Raw genomic sequence first — 23,416 nt, 5'->3', positions numbered from 1 at the left:
CACTCCTCCTAGTCTCTGCTCATTTGCAGAAGAAACTCTCATTAATTTATTTTTTACTGCTGGACTTAGCTATCCTAAAACACTTCCTAAATTTCTCTCACATTCCCCTCTCTGCTGTTATGTTACTTCCTCTGCCTCTATTAATTGAGCTCTGTTAACTGTTTTATTGTTCCTTCCATTGCTTGTATCTGAATAAGGCTTTTCCCATTGCCCAGAAGCCCAAACAAATGCTGCTGCCTTCGCAGCTTTATCTTCCCACATGAGCTCTCAAAGTGCTGGAATGGAACGAGTTACTGGTTTTTACCCCAGTGAAGTATTGCTAAGGTCATCCTGCACCCTGTTCCCCGTGTCAGTGTTCACACCACGTCTTGTTAACCTTCCACCCCATGCTCGCACATTTAAATTTTTAATCTTTCACTCATGTATTCAAATCTCTTTATCATGTGCTCTCTATCTATCTCCATAATGTCTTCCAGCTCTTCTAAGGGAAACTCATGCTGGTCAATACATGCTTGACCAGCCAGCAACGCCCACAACCAAAGGATGATTTTTTAAAAGAATGTCCTAAGAAGCAGAATATGCGGAGGCTTGAACACACGCAACAGCATGTTCAAGAACAACATCTTTCCTATCGCTATTAGACACATAGATGGACTCTCTCATTTCAAATAATGTTGATCTTGCTTTGCACACCTCTGGTGCAGTTGTAACTTACATGACTTGCTGTAAGCACTCTATGATCTGTATATCCTTGTTGATTAGATTAGATTCCCTACAGTAAGGCAACAGATCTTTCTGCCCAACAAGTCCTCAATGACCCTCCAAAGTGTAACCCACTCAGACCCAGTCCCCCATTTTATATTTACCTTTGACGAACGCACCTAACAGCATCGGCAATTTAGCACGGCCAATTAACACGACCTGCACATCATTGGATTGTGGGATGAAACCGGGGCACCCAGGGAAACCCATGCAGACACAGGGAGAATGTGCAAACTCCACACAGACAGTTGCCTGATGCGGGAATCGAACACGGATCCCTGGCGCTGAGGCCACAGTGCTAATCACTGAGTTTGCTGTGATCTGCCTGGACTGCTCGAACAAAAAAAATTCCATTATACTTTGGTCCTTGAATCGACAACAAAGCAAATTAAATCAGATATCTGCATTACCTATAATTCCAAACTCTTGAGCATTCTGAATTTTAACTGCTCCACATTTGGTTCCCTCAACTTTCAGTTGCCAAGGCCATAAATTTTGAAATTTCTTCAGTAATCCACTCTCTCGCGAGACGTCAGTTTTGAATTTGAAAATATTCCTTGAAAATTTCATATTTGATCTTAAAGAATTTTGTTACCTCCCTAGTATTTCACTGTTTGACTGGGCTCAAAAGGTGCTTTACAACAATCTCGGGGAACAGCTTGGAAGTGTACATTACGTTAAAGGCACGTCGATTTGGAAACATATCACATCATTACTTGATGAATTACTCCTGACTATATAGCATTGTGGGATCTACTAAGGGACAATAATTGACACCAGCAAATGTTCAGGAAATATTCAGCAGTAAAATCTTCATTTAGCGAGGCAATGGAAGTAACAATAAAATATCTAACACAGTTGCACCCATTATTGGAAACACAGGCAATTAGACAATAACAGAATATTGATCAGGGAGAGCAGAGATCAAACATTGCAATAGATGGACATTAATTCACATCCAAAGTAAAGGGATCACACCAGTCCCAGAGCCATGTCAGGCTCTCACAGATAATTGAGGACAACACTGGAAGTTGAATCATGTAGGTAGGTACTGGTTAGATATACTGAAATAAATGCGTTATTTTCAACTTTAAAATAAAATGCAGTTCGAAAGATATCAGAAGCACTGGGCTGAAGGGACATTCAGTTGAGTGAGTTCCCAAGAATTATGGTGATATGACTGAGAAATTTCCTGTGTATGATAACATCACCCACAAGATAATAGACAGTTTGGGTGTGCACAAATAGACAGTTTGGGAGTGGTCACCATGAAGAATGTGGCTGTCTATGGAGACATTTAAAAGGTCATTTATCACATTGGTTGAAGAAACATTGGATATCAGTGATTAGCACGACTGCCTCACAGCACCAGCGACCCGAGTTTGATTCCAGCTTTGGGCGACTGTCTGTGCGGAATTTCCATGTTCTCCTGTGTCTGCATGGGTTTATTTCGAGTGCTCAGGTTTCCTCCCACAGTCCAAACATTTGCAAGTTAAGTGGACTGGTAAATTCCCCATAGTGTTCAGGGACATGCAGGTTAGGTCAGCTAGCCATGGGAAATGCAGGGGGTGACAGGAAGAGGGTTGGGGAATGAGGATGAGTCTGGCTGGGATGCACTTTGGAGAGTTAGTGTCGGAGAAATTTGCCCAATAGGTTATCGATCACAAAACACAGCACGAAGTGAAATTGGCAAACAGTTTATTGCAAGCGATATCACTGGAGGAGAAAACAGACTAGCTGACACAGAACTGACAATCGGCACAGAGAATTTGATTTGTCCTCCCAAAGCTGAGGATGAGACCAGTTTTATAGTAATGCTGCATAATGACACTGATTAAGAAATGGGAGAATAAAATGTTTCTGAAAATGGAGTAATTTAGTTACAAGTGTGCTAATGGGAAAACAGTTTATCGATGAATGTCATGTTCCTTCACACAATGCAACATTCTGACAGTATCATGGCTCCATTCATCTTCCCAGGTAGGGTTAACTGCTTTTCTGGAGTGGGGAGGTGCTTCCATTGTCCTGTGGTGCCTATCTGTCTGTCCTACTCTTCGTGTGGAATTGCTGCTGCTGGGTTGTGGAACTGCCCTGAGGGCCTTGAGCATCTGACATGTCCATGGGAGTTTGAAAGCGTATTCTATTGTCTGCGTATCGTCTGACCTAGTTCGTGAGCTGGTACAATTTGGCCAAATTGCTTTTGTGGGCCTATCGTAGGTTAGCAATTCCCCTTTTTTTTGCTTAGGGGAGGGACGAGAAGGGGTCAATGTAGCCAGAATCAGGGGGAGTATCGAGTGGGGGGGGTGCTCCTTATCGGACAGGCAGCTCTCAATGTCAGAGTCAGGCCCAGCAGAGGCTATCCCGGCACAGGGCTATTCTCCCAGTGGATCTGTGCTAACTGAGTGGTGAGTGGGGCAGAGGGTAACATGATTGCACATCGGCATGAGCAGCACAATCGTATGGCCATGGCTAGCACTATAAGGCCGGCAATAATAGCAATAATGGCGATCAGTCCCTGCAGTGGGGCTGTGCCCCATAACCCCAGCCAAGAGGCTGCCCAGTCCCGTAGGTCCCAACGGGCGTTCTGATCATGCAGGACAGAAGCTGCCTGCTGGATATGTTTGGCCAGGTCTTTGCTGTTTTCACTGGGGTCAGGAATGTAAGTGCGGCAGCTAGCACCAATAACGGCATATGTGCCCGGTTTCGCAGCGAACAGGTAGTCCAGGGCCATCCTGTTCTGCAGAGCCATAGTTCGGATGGCAACAGGCTCCACATTCAGCTGGGCAAGTGCGTCTGCTGTGGAGTTTGCCATCTCCTCTCATGTGGCTGCGAGTTTGTTGGCTTCTGCCTGTAATTGTAGGTTTGCTGAGTGGGGTGACATCAGATAGAGAGCTGCTTCAATGGCAGCAAGGGCTCGTCTGCTTCGGATCGTGGGTTTTGGGAAGGGAGGGGAGTGGGAGTGATAAATGAATAGTATGGCATACTTGACATAACAGCTCCCAGTCCAGGATACCAGCAACCAGGGGTAGACTTTGTGGCCACAGATAAAATAGGTGCCGTTGTAGGTCCGGAGATGACGGGTCTGGGTCGAGCCACCACTCTGCCATGTCAGAGATGCTTAAGGGGATGAGGCTAAGGGAATGCCCCCGTGAGAGTGGACAGGGACGCTAGTGCAGACCCAGCAGCGGGTCTGATTAAATCGCTGGGCATTTTAAGAAAGGTAAGGTCACGGCGAGTTATGAAATGTGCTGCCCCTTGTCCCTTTTTACCAGCACGCCACAGTGTATTGGTCAGTCCGGTCAGGCCGAGAGTGCTGATGGTGATGGCTATCGTGAGCAGTTTTATCCATCCTCGGTGGTCAGATGGTGTCTTCCTCTGTGTGGTCCCTGGTCATTGGTTGTGGAGCCCTCTTGCAGCGGGTAGCATGTGTGCATTTGGGCCGTCCTTCCAGTTTCACAACAGTACGGGTCGTCATTAGGATCAGGTACGGGTCTTTCCACCTAGGGGAGAGAGAATCTTTTTCTATTAATTTGATCATGACATAGTCCCTGGGTTGGAACGGATGAATGAGCACTAATTGGGGTGCTAATAGAACAGTGAGGTGTGGAGGTCTGCTAGCAATAGGGGGTTCTCGTAGGAGGAGGCAGTGTCTGTGGTTAGCTTGGTGAAATTGGCCCGAGTGTTGCAGGAGCACAGCATACACAGAACGCCTTCTGCTCAACTTGGGCAATCTCTACTAAAGGGGTGGGGGTTTGATTGAGGGGTGTGAAGTGGAGGGGGCGCCTCTTTAGTCACACCATCATGTGACAGAAATCATTATGGAATCCCAGGCTCTTAGCAATGAGGGGAATGTATGAAACAGCCATCGGGCAGTTGCAGAACAGTGCAGCCTGTTGCTTGCTGAGCTGTTCCTCTGTAGCTACTCCCCGTGGTCCCACATAGTACAGGCCAGTGAGTGCTAGCGGGGAGGGGAGGGCGAGATGAGGGTCCGCGAGTGCAGGATATGCTGATGTTGGTTCCTGTGGGCCGGAAGCTGGACAGTGGAACTGACAGACAAAGTGGCCTGTCAGTATAACCCAGCAGAGGAAAGATAAAGTGGAGGGATGAAGGGGCCGTTGATAACAGGGAAAGGAGGGGTTCAAGAAGAGTGTGAGTAGGGGTCTCCACAGTTGGGGTTTTATGGCTGCAGTCTTCTGGTGGTGTAGGAAATATCCCGAAATTTTGAAAGACATTGCAACATGTTGACAGTGTCCCATGAAGGATCCCCGTGCCCCCTGTAATGGCCGTGGTCCAGTCATCAATTTCCTCAATTTTGAAGGACCCCCAATATGGCCAGTTTCCATGGGACCAGGTGCAAAGGTTCCTTGTGAAGGGGATAACGTAACGGCTGTTCCCCTGTCTTTCTGCACAGTGTCTGCCGGTGACCCAGGTGTAACAAGAGCATCTCCTACCTTGTTCTTGCAGTCAACCCTGTATTTTCAGGATACTCTTGTTCATTTTCCCCCGGCCGTTCTCGCCGCATCTCCCGGCAGACAGTGGATGTCCATGCCCCCATGGTGTCCTGGACGTCTTGGGATGATTTGTAAGTGCTGTAGTAGGGTTCGAAGGGTAAAAAAAAGATAGAGAGCTAACAGAACACATACAGTGAGTGATTGACAGGCTAGGCAATAAAAGTTACTCAAGCGCGTAATCGCTGACCACAAAGTAAACACTTCAGCGCTGAACAAATGGGACACCTGAAATTGACAAAGCAGCACTCAGTAAGTGCAGAACAAGCAGACACACCGAAACAAACACTTAGAAACCACGGGACAGGACAACACAGCTGGGCCCAATTCAATTTGTTCGAGTTACGGATCTATCAGTAGTGAAGCAAGAAGTTGATGAGCGGTCTCTCAACGTATTGTGCCTAGCTTTCTCTGCCCGACCGTCTGTCTCCTGGCTAGAACAGGTTCGTGGCAGCAGTTCTGACTCAAGGTGAATGGCGCGTGGGCCAAATTAAGGTTTGTTGTAAAATTTAAGGTCATTAATTTAGCACAGGTGACGACGTCCACAAGCCCAGACAACGTTGTTTAGTACCGAAGTACCGACTGTCAGTTAACGTACTTTCCCACCAGACGACCTCCTCAGGCCCAGACGTAGCAGCTTAAAAGTCAGTTAACAATTTAGGAGCCACATGCTCACCTCCACAGGCCAGAGTCATTACTCATATTCCAACTTGTAGCAGCAACCGGCTGCCAATTAGTTAAATTTGAAAATTAATTTAGTTGCTTACCAGACTACCTCTCAGGCCAAGTTCCAGCAGCAATTTAGGATCCAAATGCTCACCTCCCCAGTTCAGGGTCATTACTCAATTCAGAATTACAGTCGGTGAAGCCAATTTGACAAAGGCACTTAGGTTTATGATAGTTCAGGCAAGGTCTATAAAGTGCACCTAGTCCAATTAATGGAAATTAAAATTCCTAGAAACTCAGATTTTTAGGAATTGGGCAAGAGTTAATGCAAGAATGCAGAATTCATTTTATGTTCCTTTTATTTTACTCAATACTGACATTCAAAGGCCAATGAAATCCAGTGCTGAATGAATATTGAATAAATTGGCTCTAAGCAATCTTTTTCTGTTTATTGGTTTCATTTTCCCATCTGTAAATCCTCTTCGTACATGCTGTATACCAAGTTTACAAAAGTCGTCTGTCAATTTGGGATAGAAATTGAGAATAGACAAAATACTTCTGTCATTTGGAGTTTCTTTGTGTAATTCGACCCCTCCTCCCTCCCTGTAAAAGGGGTTTATAAGCTTCAACCCTATCAGTCCAGGATAGACATTCACAATGTTCTCTGTCCGAGAACAGCACATGCGCCCTGCTGCCCTTTGCACCAACAAAAGATAGCGACCGTGATGCAAGACCTGTTATTGAGAGGGAGCCTCGATTGACCACGTTTTGTGAAGGAGGGAGTGGTAATTTCTTTATACTGGATCTATCGCATCCACAAAACCACCCAATCTATTGTCTCTTCTCTGCACTGCAATTTTGTCTTTTGTGGAGCTGAGGAAACGAGCTCAGGAACGCTTCGGCTATGCAGGCACAAAGTTGTGGGCATGAGCGGATAATGCGCATGTGCAGTGATAAGAAAATCTGCACAGTCGGGGACACTGAGCAGCGCCCAGAATTCTGGGTTAATCTGGCCACTTTGTAGGTTTTGATTTTTTTCTTGTTTTTGTGAGTACAAACAATCTTTCTATTTATGTCCCCCAAGGACAACTAATATGTACAATACATAGAATAGAGAATGAACATTTCCTTGCGTGACCCAGCGGTAAAATACAGTCTGACACTGAACGACGCTTTAAAGGCTAAAGACACAGGTCATACTCGTTCTGAACCATAGTGCTTTCTTCATAAAATCCCTGCAGCGTGGAAACAGGCCATTCTGCTGAGTGGGTCCACACGGAACGTTTGTAAAGTCTTATACTAAGGCCCATTCCCCACTCTATCCCTATAGCCCTACAATTCATCCCTGAAAAATATGGGCAGTTTAGCATGGCCAATTCAACCAACTTGTATATGTTTGGATTATGGAAGAAAACTGGAGCAGCCGCCGACATTTCATGCAGACATTGTGAGAATGTGCAAACTCCAAACAGTTAAAAAGTGACAACTGGTGGTGGTTTAACCTGAGGGACACCACATCCCTTATGAAGGAAAGCTGAATAAGGAAGTCATTAGCAGTAACTTCAAATGGTCTGAGATTTAAACACACACTCTTGGTATCATGACAAAACTGGTAAATGGCTCTAAGAAAGAGTTTGGCTTTCAGAACTGTCTTCAAGGAGGAATATGTAGAATTCCTGTTCCAGCTAAACACTGTTGTTTCCCGTCATTGTTTGAAAGAGTTAGTTTCATTCCCTTGAAACCTTCAAGACATTAAATAGCTCATTAGATAAGCACTTGAATTTTCGGAGCACACCAGGCAAAGTATTAGAAATTGGTTTCAGAAGTGAGATGTTAGATGACTGATGCTGATATAATAGGGTGGAGGTCCTCTCTTCATGCTGTTAAAACCTCAGTGAGTCTATCATTTTGCAACTTAACATGAAGTAAAAAACAGCGCCAAGAAGGAAAGTTGCAAGTATTGCATGAGGCTTTCTCAATGTTTCAGTAGCTGTAATTCAGTCAACTGCCATTTGCTGGGGTGATTTCGAATCAGGGAATGAGGATTGTTTATTCCTGTACAAAATGCTAAAATGAACATGAAGTCCTGACACTAAAATAAGCAAACAGTACAGGTCTGTCAGAGACAGTGAGAGTTTCACTTCAGAAATGGAAGAAAATGGGAAGAGGCACTGATAGATACCGCCTTTAAGTGTACAGGCATAATACTACAAAACAAACTTGCTCCTTATTCAACCTTACAGGGTTTCTTTTTGTACATTTAACTATTCGAATGCATAACGGTGACTTCCTTTCTAGGACAGTCTCGGACGAGAGTGCTTCATACCAGAATGGAGGTTGCACATTTAAGACAAAGATGAGGAAGAATGTATTCTCTCAGAGAGTTGAGAATCTGTGGAAATTTTTTTCAGCAGTGGGCAGTTGCGGCTGAGTCATGAATTATATCCGAGGTTGAGAGCGACAAATATTTTATCGGTAAGGCATTACAGGCAAGAAAGAGCAGCTCAGGATTATGAGATCAGACATGAAATCGTTTAATGGCAGAGCAGACTTAATAGTCTGAATGCTCTCCTTATGTTCCGAAAATTGATGCTCCAATGGTAACACTTTATGAAGTGGTGATGTCAGCAAAAAAAAACTACTTTTGCCATAATTGTCACAATGCTAGTCCCTTATTATCTCGAAAAGCTGTTCCTTGGCACAACGAGAGTCTGTCCTTGATTTTTTTTTTCAGATGGGCAATAAACTGATCCAGATCTGGTTTGGTAAGAGATGAAAAGGATCTTGAGCGGTCTGTTGATTATATGTAAACAGATGAGATTTCAGGCAGAAGTGGTCATGCTTTAGAAGTTACCTGTTTCAAAAGAAGGGCATGGTCAGCTCGCCAGCTGGCTGAGCTGAGGAGTTTTAGTTCAGGCTTGAACAGGGAGGTTGAACAGGGAACTGTGTGGAAACTGTCTCTCTTTTCTATCCTTCAACTTCAACCTACAAACATGTGTTGCATTTATACTGGTTTCTAAAGGGAGTTTGCGTATTTGGATTGTTGAGTATATTCAGAACAGCATAATTAAGTCTAGCTGGATATGTTGAATTCTGTAGGGGGTTCTTCTTCTGTTCTGTGTTACACTGTGTAATATTGTGAATAAACTTTTTATCTGTTTGCTTCGGTGAGGAAAAGAAAGTTAATTACAGCAGTAGGTCAGCATTTTGAAATTGCTGGAGAAACCATCAGAATCTATACAGTTGGCCAGCAAATGAAGTAGCTTGATTTAGAGGCGCGAAATAAGGAAATGGCAGCAGAAATGAAACAGTTTGAGTTATGATTAGAAGCAGAAGAGAGTGGAAAAGAGAGAGCAGCAAAAGAGAAAGAAAAGGAGAGAGCTCTTGAACTTCAAAAACTGACACTGAATAAGTCATCGTAAAATGCCAGAGATAAAGGCTGATGGTAGGCTGAGTGAAGAAGAGCGTTAAGATGAGCAAACCCTTGGTAGTCAGAAGCCTCGTGAGAAACTGTTAAAGTATGTTCAAGCATTGCCTAAATTTATAGAACATAGAACATAGAAAAATACAGCGCAGTACAGGCCCTTCGGCCCTCGATGTTGCGCCGACCGAAGCCTACCTAACCTACACTAGCCCAATAACCTCCATATGCTTGTCCAATGCCCGCTTAAATGACCATAACGAGGGAGAGTCCACCACTGCTACTGGCAGGCAATTCCATGAACTCACAACCCGCTGAGTAAAAAACCTACTCCTAACATTTGTCCTATACCTACCACCCCTTAATTTAAAGCTGTGTCCCCTGGTAACAGCTGACTTCATTAGCGGAAAAAGGTTCTCACTGTCAACCCTATCTAAACCCCTATCATCTTGTACTTTGATGAGAAGATTTTCATCTCATGTGAAAAGGTGGCTAACTCAATTCAGTGGCCAATCGCAATGTGGGATTTATTGATCCAAACGAAACTTGTAGGTAGGCCGAGTGAGATATTCGCATCCCTATCATAAGAGGCTACTGAGGAGTGTAAGGAGGTGAATAAAACATTTCAAGTGCATTTGAGCTTGTATCAGAAGCCTATAGATAACGGAACAGGAATCTAAGTAGGCACTCTGGACAAACATATATTGAGTTTGAAAGGATCAAACAGAGTAATTTCGATAGATGGATAAGAGTTTTAGAAATCGATCAAACTATGATGCCCTTAGAGAGGTAATTATTTTGGAGGAATTCAAAAATTCACTGCCTGAAGTAATGCGATCTCGTGTGGAAGAGCAGAGGGTTTAAACATTAAGGTTATCAGCTGACCTGTGGACTGCAGCGATTCAAGAAGGGAGCTCACCACCTACTTCTCAGGATCAATTCGGGATGGGCTGTCAATGCTGCCAGCCAGCTACACTCCAGTCCCACAAATGTATAAAAAAAAGTCTATATTCCTCAGTATTTTGTATATCTCAATCATGTCTTCCCACAATCTCCTCTACTCCAACAAAATCAGCCCCAGTCTGTCCAACCACACTTCATAACTCATATTCTTCAACCCAGGCTGTACCTTAGTACATCTCTTCTGCACCATTCCCAGTGCCATCACTTCCCTAATATAATGTGAATTGCAGAACTGCACACAATTCTCCAGCAAGAGCCGAATGAACAAATGAATTAAAGGGACTTTAATGTCACAGAAACTGGTCTTTTCCAATAAAGTAATTTTTGCTCAATATTGCGCTGATTCCTTTTCGTGTGCCTGATGTTTCAATAACCTTTGCTCCATGCCATTAAACGCTGCTACATGAGGATTGAAATCACAACCACTGCATCTGAATGGATAAACTAATTTGGAGGTCCCGATGATGGTATTGGGACATGCTGACTCTCGAGCCTCACTTTACATAATTAAGCACTTTTTGTCTTATCATGAATTCCTGTTGCCAGTACCTTCTGTGGCAGTAGTCCCTCGGGAGTGCATATCTCGTCAGCCCGCAGCATTACAGACTGAGAGGATCCTGCAATCCTTAATAACAGAAACGGTCACAGGTGAAACAAACAGAAAAGACATTCACCGTCACTGCTTCATTCCAATGGTCCCAGTTTGTGAAGCAGCAAATTTTGTAAAGAAAACACATTTTTCCTCATGAAGCCTCCTTTCACCCTATGACTGATCAGCCATTCAATCTGATCACCGTTGATCTGATAAATTCCAACTCCACTTGGATGACTGTCTGTGAGAAGGTTGCATATTCTCCTCGTGTCTACATGGGTTTCCGCCGGATGCTCCCGTTTCCTCCCACAATCCAAGAATGTGCACACTCGTTGAACTGGCTGTACTAAATTTCCCATAGTGTTCAGGGATGTGAAGGTTATGTGCATGAGTCAGAGGTAAATGTAGGGGAATGTGTCTGGATGGGAGACGCTTCAGTGCGTCGATGTCAACTTGTTGGGCCGAAGGGCCTATTTGCACACAGTAGAGATTCAAAAAAATCCTGCTTTTCCTTCATAACTCGAGGTAAGTTCGACCCTAAGTTTTAAAAAATATATATTCCTGATAATGTTTGGTCGTTTAGATAAGTTTAATGATCTGTGTGAGTTTGCAGAAAATTGAATAATAAAAAATGAGGTAAAAATCCCTTCCTGCAATTTGAACCAGTGCAGAGTCACCCATATAAAAAAGGTCAGAAAGTGAAAGCATTAACCCCATTTCTCTCTGCACAGATGCTTCTCCACGATTTGAATCTTTGTCAGATTTTTCTTCATAATTGAGACAGTTCCCTGGGACAGATCCTCCCTCAATCCACAAATACTTGTCCTGATAAAATAGTACTTCACTTCAGATTAAAATAGCTGAGTATACTTTCCCCCAGCCTGATCTCCCAATTTCCCTGCACCATGTCAACAGAAACTGTTCCAGTTGAGGTCTGAGCTCCAAGACTCGGCATTTCACGCCCATCTATATCGTCAGAGAAGGACCTCGCGCTCACCAATTACATCACTGGAATCATATCTGCTTGCTCATTCTGATCCCCAATTTCGGTTGGATCTTCATGGCAGCACCACTCAGTTTATTTGATTCCAGGCGTGGGAAGACATGATCGTCTTCAGCCGTGGTTACTTCATTGTGTGAGGAAATTGATGAAGGAACCGATGTTAAACTACATTGTTCTTGTAAAATGCATTTCAATGTACCCTGCAGTATCCCCGACTCTTTGAATTTTCACAACAATCTATCAATCTCTGTCTTCAGTGATGGCATCTCCACAGCTTCTGGGGCATCAAAGTTAAAGATTAAGCCCATTCTGAGTTCCCACATCTCGGTTATTGCTGGCAAGTATTCTTGTTGTGCATGTGATTTTATTCCTGACATATCCTCTGCTACTATCCTTGTTGCATTTTGTATCGTGTTTTTCCACGTGGCTCCGTGATCCTATAATGTTTACGGTTTTGCATTGTAGCCCCAGCAAGTTCTGCTCGAAATTGTGTTGTGGCAACGGGCAGTTTTCCCGTTTTGCTGCACGTAACCTGTGCTAAACAAATGTGGGAAAGAATCAATTATTTTACATGGAAATATTCTTGGATGTGATGACTTTGTTCATTCGAACACACGCTGTCTGAATTTCATATTTCAGGAGTCAAACGCACCCTTCCTGGAGTTTTCCCGCCCACCCAACCACTAACTCTCCTTCCCATTCCCATTTCACTCAGTAACTGCACAATCTAACACTCACTTTAACATAGACACTCTTCAGTCTGTTCTTCTGTGGTCACTATTGCTTCATCATCGTGCCATAATCACACTATCGGGGTTTTGATTAGATTACTTACAGTGTGGAAACAGGCCCTTCGGCCCAACAAGTCCACACCGCCCCGCCGAAGCGTAACCCACCCATACACCTACATCTACATCTACCCCTTACCTAACACTACGGGCAATTTAGCATGGCCAATTCACCTAACCTGCACATCTTTGGACTGTGGGAGGAAACCGGAGCACCCGGAGGAAACCCACGCAGACACGGGGAGAACGTGCAAACTCCACACAGTCAGTCGCCTGAGGCGGGAATTGAACCCGGGTCTCCGGCGCTGTGAGGCAGCAGTGCTAACCACTGTGCCACCGTGCCGCTCACGGGGTTGACAAACCATTTAAATCCACGATTGTGAGATCAATCCTGATGTAACAGCTTTTACTGACATGGACCAGAGATTATTTGAACATCAGGGTCAGGACACTGACTTCTTGATTGGGAAAAAAAACAAGCTTCTGTGGCTTTCTTGTTATTTATTTCAACTTTCATTCGGCTCCAGCTAAATAATTGTGTGCAGTTTTGTGGGGATGTGATAGCACCTGAAACTGTGCAGATGAGATTTATCTGGATTACTACCAGTGCCACGTGCTAGCCAGCGTTGAAATGAAAAGATACAGCGGATGAACACGTGGCTTGAGAGATAGTGTTGGAGAGGGAGGGGCTCAGATTTGTAGGGCATTGGTCTGATTCGGGGGAAGGTGAGATTATTACAAAATGGACATTCTACGTCTAAACCAGACCAGAACCAATGTCCTTGGGGGTGTTTTTGCTGTTGATGTTGGGGACGCTTGAGACTAATGTGGCAGGGGGCTGGGAACCATAAGAGAAAACAAGTAGGCACTGAGGTGGGTACTGGAAACTGTAAGAATTATGAAGGCAGCATTAATAAAGGAAAGAGTAGACAGAGAGCAGATGAGCACAAAAAACAAACTGGTGGCATGAGATTCATCTACTTTAATCCAAGGAGTATAGTTTGTAAGGCGGATGAACTTAGGACTTGGATTGGTGCTGGGGAGTATCATATTATTGCAATCACAGAGACTTGGTTGAAGGAAGGGCTTGATGATTGGCAATTAAATGTTTCAGGATACAGATGCTTCAGACAGGACAGAGAGGGAAGCAAAAGCGGGGTGGAGTTGAACTGCTGGTCAAGGATGGTATCGCGGCTGTGCTAAAGGAGCACATGATGGAGGTCTTGGGTAGTGAGGCATTATGGGTGGAGCTGAGAAATAAGAATGGTGCAGTCACACTGTTGGGGCTGTATTTCAGGCCCCCCAACAGTGAGCGTGAGGTAGAAGAACAAACCGGTCAACAGATTATGGAAATATGTAGAGGCAATAGGGTAGTGTTAATGGGTGATTTTAACTTTCCCAACATTGACTGGGATACACTTAATGTCAGAGGTCTGGGTGGGGTAGAATTTGTAAGAAGCTTCCAGGAGAGTTGTCTAGAGCAGTATGCCAATTGTCTGACCAGGGAAGTGGTCATATTGGACCTGGTACCGGGCAACGAGCCAGGACATGTGGTAGAAGTTGCGTGGGAGATTTCTTTGTGAACAGTGACCACAATTCTGTAAGTTTTAGAATACTCGTAGATAATGAAGAGAGTGGTCCGAAGTGAAGAGAACTAAACTGGGCAAAGGCCAATTATATCAGGAGCTCGAAAATGTGGATTGGACACAGGTATTTGAAGGGAAGTCCACATATGAGATGTGGGAGCAGTTCAAAGATAGGTTAAAGATAGTGCAGGATAGGCATGTCCCATTGAAGGCAAAGGATAGGAAGGGCAAGATTCGTGAACAGTAGATGACAGGAGAAATTGTACGACTAGCCAAGAGGAAAAGGGAAGCATACATAAGGTCGAAGAAGCTGAGAACAGAACGGATCCTGGATGAATATTGGAAGAGTAGGAGAAATCTTAAACGAGGAATCAATCAGGCTAAAAGAGGTCATGAAATAGTTTAAGAGAGCAGAATTAAAGAGAATCCCAAAGCATTTGTGGGTGGCACGGTGGCACAGTGGCTAGCACTGCTGCCTCACAGCACCAGAGACCCGGGTTCAATTCCCACCTCAAGCGACTGACTGTGTGGAGTTTGCACATTCTTCCCGTGTCTGTGTGGGTTTCCTCCCACAGTCCAAAAATATGCAAGTTAGGTGAATTGGCCATGCTAAATTGCCTATAGTGTTAGGTGAAGGTGTAGGGGAATGGGAATGTGTCTGGGTGGGGGCGGGTCAGTGTGGACTTGATGGGCTGAAGGGCCGGTTTTCACACTGTAAATAATCTAATCTAATTTTACTCTTATGCAAGAAGCAAGCGGGTAGCACGAGAAATCATTGGTCCACTGAAGGATATCGAAGAAAGACTGTTGTCGTACTTGAGAGAATGGGTGAGATTCTGAATTATTGCTTTGCATCAGTTTTCACTGAGGAGAGGAACATGATGAACGTTGAGATTAGAGATAGAAGTTTATTTAGTCTGGATCACGTTGACATAAGAAGGGAAGATGTGCTGGGTAGGCTAGAGATTTTTAAAGTGGGCAAACCCCCAGGACTGGACAGTATCTATCCCAGGTTGCTGAGGGAGGTGAGAGAGAAATAGCTGGGGCTCTGACAGATATCTTTGTGGCATCTTTAAATCCTGGTGAGGTTTCAGAGGACTAGAAGTTTGCCCACGTTGTCCCCCTGTAGAAGAAGGGTAGTAGGAATATTCTGGGTAACTACAGACCAGTGAGTTTGATGTTGGTAGTGGGAAAGTTGCTGGAGAAGGTACTGAGGGATAGGATCTATTTATATTTAGAAAATAATGGGCTTATCAGTGATAGACAACATGGTTTTGTTCGGGGGAGATCATGCCTTACCAACTTAATTGAGTTCTTCAAATAGATAGATGAAGGAAGGGCTGTTGATGTCACATATTTGGACATTAGGAAGGCGTTTGATAGGTTCCCTATGGCAGACCACGGAGAAAGTGAAGTCATATGGTGTGCAGGGTGTTCTAGCTAGCTGGATAAAGAACTGGTTGAGCAACAGGAGACAGCGAGTAGTAGTTGAAGGGAGTTTCTCGAAATGGAGAAAGGTGACCAGTGGTGTTCCACGTTGGGATCACTGCTGTTTGTAATATACATAAATGATCTGGAAGAGGGCACTGTTCAGATGATCAGCAAGTTTGCAGATGACACGAAGATTGGTCGAGTAGCAGAAAACATAAGGGGCTGCCAGAGAATACAGGAGGATATAGATAGACTGCAGAGTTGGGTGGAAAAGTGGCAGATGGTTTTCAATCTAAACAAATGTGTGGTGAAGCATTTAGACAAGACTAATTCTAAAGCGAATTCTACAATGAACGGAAGAGCCTTGGGAAAAGTTGATGGGCAGAGGGATTTGGGAGTGCAGGTCCATTTTACCCTGAAGGTTGCTGCACAGGTGGACAGAGTGGTTAACAAGGTATACTTGCCTTCATTGAACGGGGTATTGAGCATATCGGCTGGCAAGTCATGTTAACATTTTACAAGACATTGGTTCGACTGCATTTGGAATACTGTGTACAGTTCTGGTCGCCACATTACCAAAAGGATGTGGACGTTTTGGTGAGGGTGCAGAGAAGGTTTACGAGGATGTTGCCTGGTATGGAAGGTGCTAGCAATGAAGAAATATTGAGTAGGTTAAAGTTTATTTTCACTAGAAAAAAGGAGATTGAGGGGGGACCTGATTGAGGTTTATAAAATCATGAAGGGCATTGAGAGGGTGGATAGAGACAAGCTTCTTCCCAGGGTGAAGGATTCAATAACGAGAGGTCATGCTTTCAAGGTGAGAGGTGGAAAGTTTAATGGGGATACACGCGGCTAGTACTTCACCTAGAGGGTGGTGGGCGTTTGGAACACGTTCCCAGCAGAGGTGGTAGAGTTATTTAAGATGCGTCTGGATAAATGCATTAGTAGGTGGGGAGTAGAGGGATACAGATGCTTAGGAATTAACAGACAGGTTTAGACAGTACATTTGGATTGGCTCAGGCTTGGAGGGCCGAAGGGCCTGTTCCTGGGCTGTAAATTTTCTTTGTTCGTTTTTCGATTGTTTGGGTTGAAGAGTTTCAGAAATTCCTGATAATACAGGCCATATTTGTCCATTCTCACTTGTTAACATAGTCACTGGTGGAAGTTCAGTGCATTCTCCACATGTCAATAAGGTATTTCCTGAGATAAAGAATCAAAACTGCACGTAGTCCTGCAGGTGCCGTCAGGCAAAGCTCGTATAAAAGTAAAGCAAGACGTCACTTCTCTTGTGCTCACATCCTCTGACAATAAAGCTTGTCATTCCTCTGACCTTCCAAATTGTTTACTGCACCTGTATGTACGACGTAAGCAACTTACAGAAAAAGACATCTAGTCATTTGTTTTTAATACCTTTCCTTTCAAACTTCTAATGATTCGAGAAATACACTGCTCATCAAATTATCTAACAACGTGATAAACTCGCATGCTGCCAAATTATAGATCGTCTGGTCTGGTCTTGCTCATGTGGAGGCCTGCTCAATTTTCATGGATTTCCAGATCTTCTTTACAGGACACCTTCCCCCACAACATGACTTATTCATTCCGATATTCTTTTCACTGTTTTTTCACAGCTAATTAATCGATACAAGCTCATGCATAATAATGGAATTGTGAGGAAGCAGGAGGCCTATTGTGCTTTCACAGGTTCTTAATATCAACATCATTACTTTCACTTTTGAAATCCCACTTTTCCTCTGTACCTTCCCTGACTCATCAGCAACATAATCTTTATCCAACCGTTCAACACAAGCTATACTTTTTGTTTCTTATGTTGAAAAGAGGTATACATGTATTTGTTATAGAAAAGTTTCTTCATAGTAAGCAGTCTCAACAAAAACAAAAATAACGAATTAAGTCCGGTACCTCATTACTCAAATTGGCAATTGACCACCTTCTATAGTCAACACTGAGTTGGCCATTTTTAAGTTATTAACTCTACATTCAATTGTTTCCTGTTTCAGTTGGTATTGTTTAGTTTTCTAAGCCTTATTGTCTGAAATAGCTACATTTTTTTGCTAAGGAAAATTAGTCACAGATAGGGGCCAAGGGTAGGTATACTGAGTTTTGGAACAAATCAGCCACGATGTCCTTACGTTCTGGAACAGGTTCAAGGAGCTCAGAGACCACATTCTGTTCCAATTGTCTTGTGTTCCACGTTGCAATGGCACGAAGTCACTTATTGTAATTAAGCAAAGTCGTTATTTCAAAAGAGAAGAGAAAACTAGATATGTAACAGTTATGCTCTCCATGTATAAGAACGGGCACATTTACAATTCACTTCGATTGCCATCACATCCACAAACATTCATTGCCTCCACCATCAACTCTCAAAAGAAGCAGTGTCACCAGCTAAAGATTACATTGTAGAAATTTCAAAAGTGTATCTGACAGTAGCTTACAAGCTATGCACTTCTGGCGTGTCAAGGGCAACAGGTCCATGGAAATACCACAACCTGCAAGTTAAATTTAAAGCCAACGACTTGGAAATGCATCACTGTTTCACGAGAATTACTTGATGAAAATCCTGGCTTTCATATTATTGTTGGTGTACATGCACGAAACCGTTTGCAACAAGTAGGGAACAAAGCACTACCTAATGTATGGGCAATAAATGATGGCCAAGCCAGCTTTATCTAATAGCTATGAATTAATAATAAACTGAGGTTGCACTATTTGGTACGCATGTTTCAATTTCCTGGGTTTCTGAATAAATTTGTGTATCATCATGAGTTTCAGGGAGTGGAGAAGGGATTTCGAAGAACATAAAGCGTAGAACAGAGAACGTTACAGCACAGTAGATGGCCCTTAGTGTTGCGCCGACCTGTGAAATTAATCTGATGACCATCTGACCTACACCATTCCATTCTCATCCATATGTATGTCCAATGTCCATTTAAACGGCCTTAACGTCAGAGAGTCTACTGTCTTTGCAGGCAGGCAATTCCACGTCCCCACTACTCTCAGCGTAAAGACACAACCCCGATATTTGTCCTAAATATATCACCCCTCAATTTAAAGCAGCATCTTCTCGTATTAGCCTTCACCATTCGAGGAAAAAAGCTCTCACTTTCCACCCTATCTAACCCTCTAAGTATCTTATGTGTCTCGATTAACTCAACTCTCACTTTCTTCTCTCCAATGAAAGTAGCTTTATTTCCATCAGCCTTTCCTCGTAAGACCTTCCTTCCATACCAGGAAACATCCTAGTAAATTTCCTCTGAAGTCTTTCTAAAGCTTCTTCATCTTTCCTATAATGTGGTGACCAGAACTGCACCCAATACGTCAGGTGCTGCCTTACCAATGTCATGTACTGCTGAAGCATGATCTCGTGGCTCCAAAACTCAATACACCGAACAAATCTATCCAAAGGGTGACAACTTTCCGGGATTTGAGCACCTGGACACCGAGCTGTCTCTGTTCATCTATGCTGCCAAGAGTTTTGCCATTCGCCCAGTACTCTGCATTCCTGTTACTTCTTCCGAAGAGCACAACATAACACTTTAAAGCATTATATAACATTTGCCACTTCTCAGCCTAGCTCTGCATGTTATCTATGTCCCTCTGTAACCCACAATATCCTTCGGCACTATCCACAACTCTGCCTACCTTCGTGTCATCCGCAAATTTACCAATCCATCCTTATACTCCCAGATCCAGATCATTTATAAAAACGACAAACAGCAGTGGCCACAAAACAGATGTATGCTGCACACCACTGGTAACTGAGCTCCAGGTTGAACATTTCCCATCAACGACCACCCTCTGTCTTCTTTCTGCTAGCAAATTTCTGATCCAAACCGCTCAATCACCTTCAATCCCGAGACTCTGTATTTTGTGCAATAGAAATGAAATGTAAAAGATTCTGAGTGACAGGGACTTGATCTCAGGGATGCTGAGAAATTATGTCTGTGGATTTGAGGGTCCAAAGTACGGTAAAGGAATCTCAGCAAAAGGAGAACTTCCTTGAGACTAAGATGATGAGAAAACACTTCATTCAAAGGGTGTTAGTTTGTTTAGTATTCACGATCCCCAAAAATTGTGGATGCACTGTTACTGAATACAATGAATAAATGCAACATATATGGAGTAGTTTTTTTGCAGAAGGAGATTACGATGATAGAGAGGCTGCAACAGTTGGGAGGGGTGGTGATGTCAAGAAAAATCCATTTGATGCACTCATGGCCTTTATGGAGGAAATCGGCCATACTCACCTGGTGTGGACATTGTAGTGGGACTCCATGCCCACACTAAAGTGATTGCTTCTCAACTGCCAAATGGAGAAAAAACTTAGCAAGCAACTCAGTTCAAGGTTAGCTAGGGTGGGTGAGAGATGCTGACCAGCCAGAAAAACCCACATCTCAAGAGCGAATTTAAAGATATCCGATTGCACTTGGTCTCTTTGGAACCTTACTTAGAGCAATACCCTGACAAAATCATGTCAGTAGGTTTATAGATGAATTTTTAAAGTGACAGTGGATGCGTGGGCAGGGTTCGGGGGGAGGAGCTTTCCAAATCTAAAGGCAAAAGGTGAAGCATTGCAACAGTATGGCGATGTGGCTGAAGATAAGAAGAAAGGAACATTAAGGGACAAAGTTGAAGTAAATCTGTACATCAACCAATAGGTTTGTGACAGAAACTTCTGGCCAAAAAGTAAATTTTCATGTACTTTTTGGAATAGACAAAGTATTTGCAATAAGATGGATGGGCCTGTGAGGCAGAGATAAAAGACATTTGCTTACCAGAGAGGCATGGTTACAGGATGAACCAAATGATCGACCATAAATTTTCAACGGTGCACAACCTTCTGGGGACTTATGCAGAATGGAAATCTTAATAGGTAAATTTGACAGTAATGGATTAAAGACAAAACACTAGACCTCAGAGTATGCAGCTGATTCAGTCTGAAAGCAAATTCTGACAATATCATGTCATCAACACCAGCAGGATATTTTTCTTTTACGTCGCATAACAGCATTTCATTGTTCATCACTGCATTAAATAGGAACTCATTGGAATTTGTATCAAAATCATTGTGGTAAATTTGGAAGAATTCAATCTTCATATAGTCCGGGACAAACGTGCTGGCAAGAATCATACTCGAACAGGAGTTCAGAGAATGTTTTTGTCAGCGTTTCTTTGAATAACACATTGTGCAACTGGCTCTGGATGTAACTATTTCAGATCGACCGTTGGATGATGAAGCTGAATGAATAAGTGATGTCACACTGTGAGATGCTCCGAAAAATTGTTATAAGGTGAAATTCATAGGAATTATAATGTTTTAAAGCGACTAGAGAAAGGACAAGCTACATTTGCGGACGGGCACAAAGGCAATTACATGAGTTTCACAGGAGAACTGACCGAGGTAAACTGGGGAAACAGATTTAAATATGTTTCAGTGAGGAAACATTGGAAAACGTTTGAACGAACAATGAAAAACATTCAACCAATGCACATGCCATTGTAATAGTCAAAACCTCAGTAAGAAGTCCCCACCTGGCCGTCACTCCTAGAGTAAAAGTATCACAGAGATGTCCAGAACTGAAACTATTGGGTCCAAATCGTCCGTGCCGACCAGATATCCCAACGTAATTTAGTCCCACCTTCCCGCACTCGACTCATATCCCTCCAAACCGTTACTATTCATATACCCACGTAGGTGGCTTTTAAGTGCTGCAATTGTATCAGCCTCCACCACTTCCTCACGCAGCTCCTTCCACACACACACCACCATCTGTGTGAAAAAGTTGCCCTTTAGTTCTCTTTTACATCTCTCCACTCTCATTCTAAACATATTCCCTCTAGTTCTGGACACTCCATCCTAAGCAAAATAAAATGTCTATTTACTCTATACATGCCCTTAATGATTTTATAAACATCATAAGGTCACCCCTTAGCCTCTGACACTCCTATTCAACTTCTCCCTATAACTCAAACTTTCCAACCCGTCCATATAATTCATTTATGAACCCTTTCAAGTTTCACAAAATCGTTCCAATGGACAGGATACCCGAATTGCACGCAATATTCCAAAAGAGGTCTAACCAACGCTCTGCACAACCACAGCATGACGATCCAACCCATATGTTCAATACTCTGATCAATAAAAGAAAGCATACCAATCGCCTTCTTAACTCTCCAATCTACCCAAGACTCTATTTTCAAGCAGCTATTCCAAGGTCTTTTTTGTTCAGCTTCACTCCTTAGGGCCTTACCATGAAGTGTATATGTCCTGCAAAGATTTGCTTTCCCATAATACAACACCTCGTATTTATCTAAATTAAACTCCATCTGCCACTACTCAGCCCACCGGCTCATCTGATCAAGAACCCGTTGTAATCTGAGGTAACCTTGTTTGCTGTGCACGAAACTTCCAATTTTGGTGTCATTTGCAAATTTACTAACCATACCTCCTATGTTCACTTTCAAATTATTTATATAAATGACGAAAAGTAGTGGACCCGTCCTTGTGACATTCCACTGGTCACAGGCCTCCAATTTGAAAAACAGCCCTCCACCACCATTCTCTGTCTTCTACCTTCGAGACAGTTCTGTATCCAAATGGCTAGTTCTCCCTGTATTCCATGATATCTAACCTTGCTAACCTTGGGAAACCCTGTCGAACGCCTTACCTAAGACAATATAGATCGCGTTGACCGCTCTGCTCTCATCAATCATTTTTGTTAATTCATCAAAAAAACTCAATCAAGTTCGTGAGACATGATTTCCCTCGCACAAAGCAATGTTGGCAATCCCTAATGAGTCCTTGCCATTCCAAATACGTCTAGGAGAATGTGAGGACTGCAGCTGCTGGAGATCAGACCTGAAAATGTGTTGCTGGAAAAGCGCAGCAAGTCAGGCAGCATCCAAGGAGCAGGAGAATCGACGTTTCGGGCATGAGGCCTTCTTCGGGAATCTTTCTGAAGAAGGGTTCATGCCAGAAACGTCGATTCTCCTGCTCCTTGGACGCTGCCTGACCTGCTGCGCTTTTCCAACAATACATTTTCAGCTCATGCCAAATACGTCATCTGGATGTCGTCAAGATGTCCCTCTGGATTCCCTCCAACAACTTGCCTACTACTGACATGCAGCTCACCGGAATAGATCCCTGGTTGGTCCTTACTCGCTTTCCTACGTAGTAGCACCACGTTGGCTGACCTCCTCTCTTCCAGCACCTCACCTGTGACTATCAATGATACAAATATCTCAGCAAGGCGCCCAGCAATCACTTCTCTAGCTTCTCACAGCGTTCAATGTTACACCTGAGGACATCCACATTTATGCATTTCAAGACCTCCAACATTTCCTCCTCCGTAATATGAACATTTTGCAATATGTCAGCATCTATTTCACTATATCATCCATGTCCTTCTCCACAGTAAATACTGATGAAAAATATTCATTTAGTATATCCCCTACCTCCTGCTGATCCACACCTCGGCTATCTTGCTGATATTTGAAAGGCCCTCAACTCTTCCTAGTTACCCTTTTGTCCTTAATGTATTTGTAAAACCACTTTGTTTTCTCCTTAACCCTGTTTGCCAAAACTATCTCATGTCCCCTTTTTGTCCTCCTAATTTCCCTCTTAAGTATACTCCTACTGTCTCTTGTAAGGATTCATTTGATCTACCATGTC

Source organism: Chiloscyllium punctatum, chromosome 31 (genome assembly GCF_047496795.1).
Source record: "Chiloscyllium punctatum isolate Juve2018m chromosome 31, sChiPun1.3, whole genome shotgun sequence".
Classification (NCBI taxonomy): domain Eukaryota; kingdom Metazoa; phylum Chordata; class Chondrichthyes; order Orectolobiformes; family Hemiscylliidae; genus Chiloscyllium; species Chiloscyllium punctatum.
Note: the sequence above shows the minus strand (reverse complement) of the source record.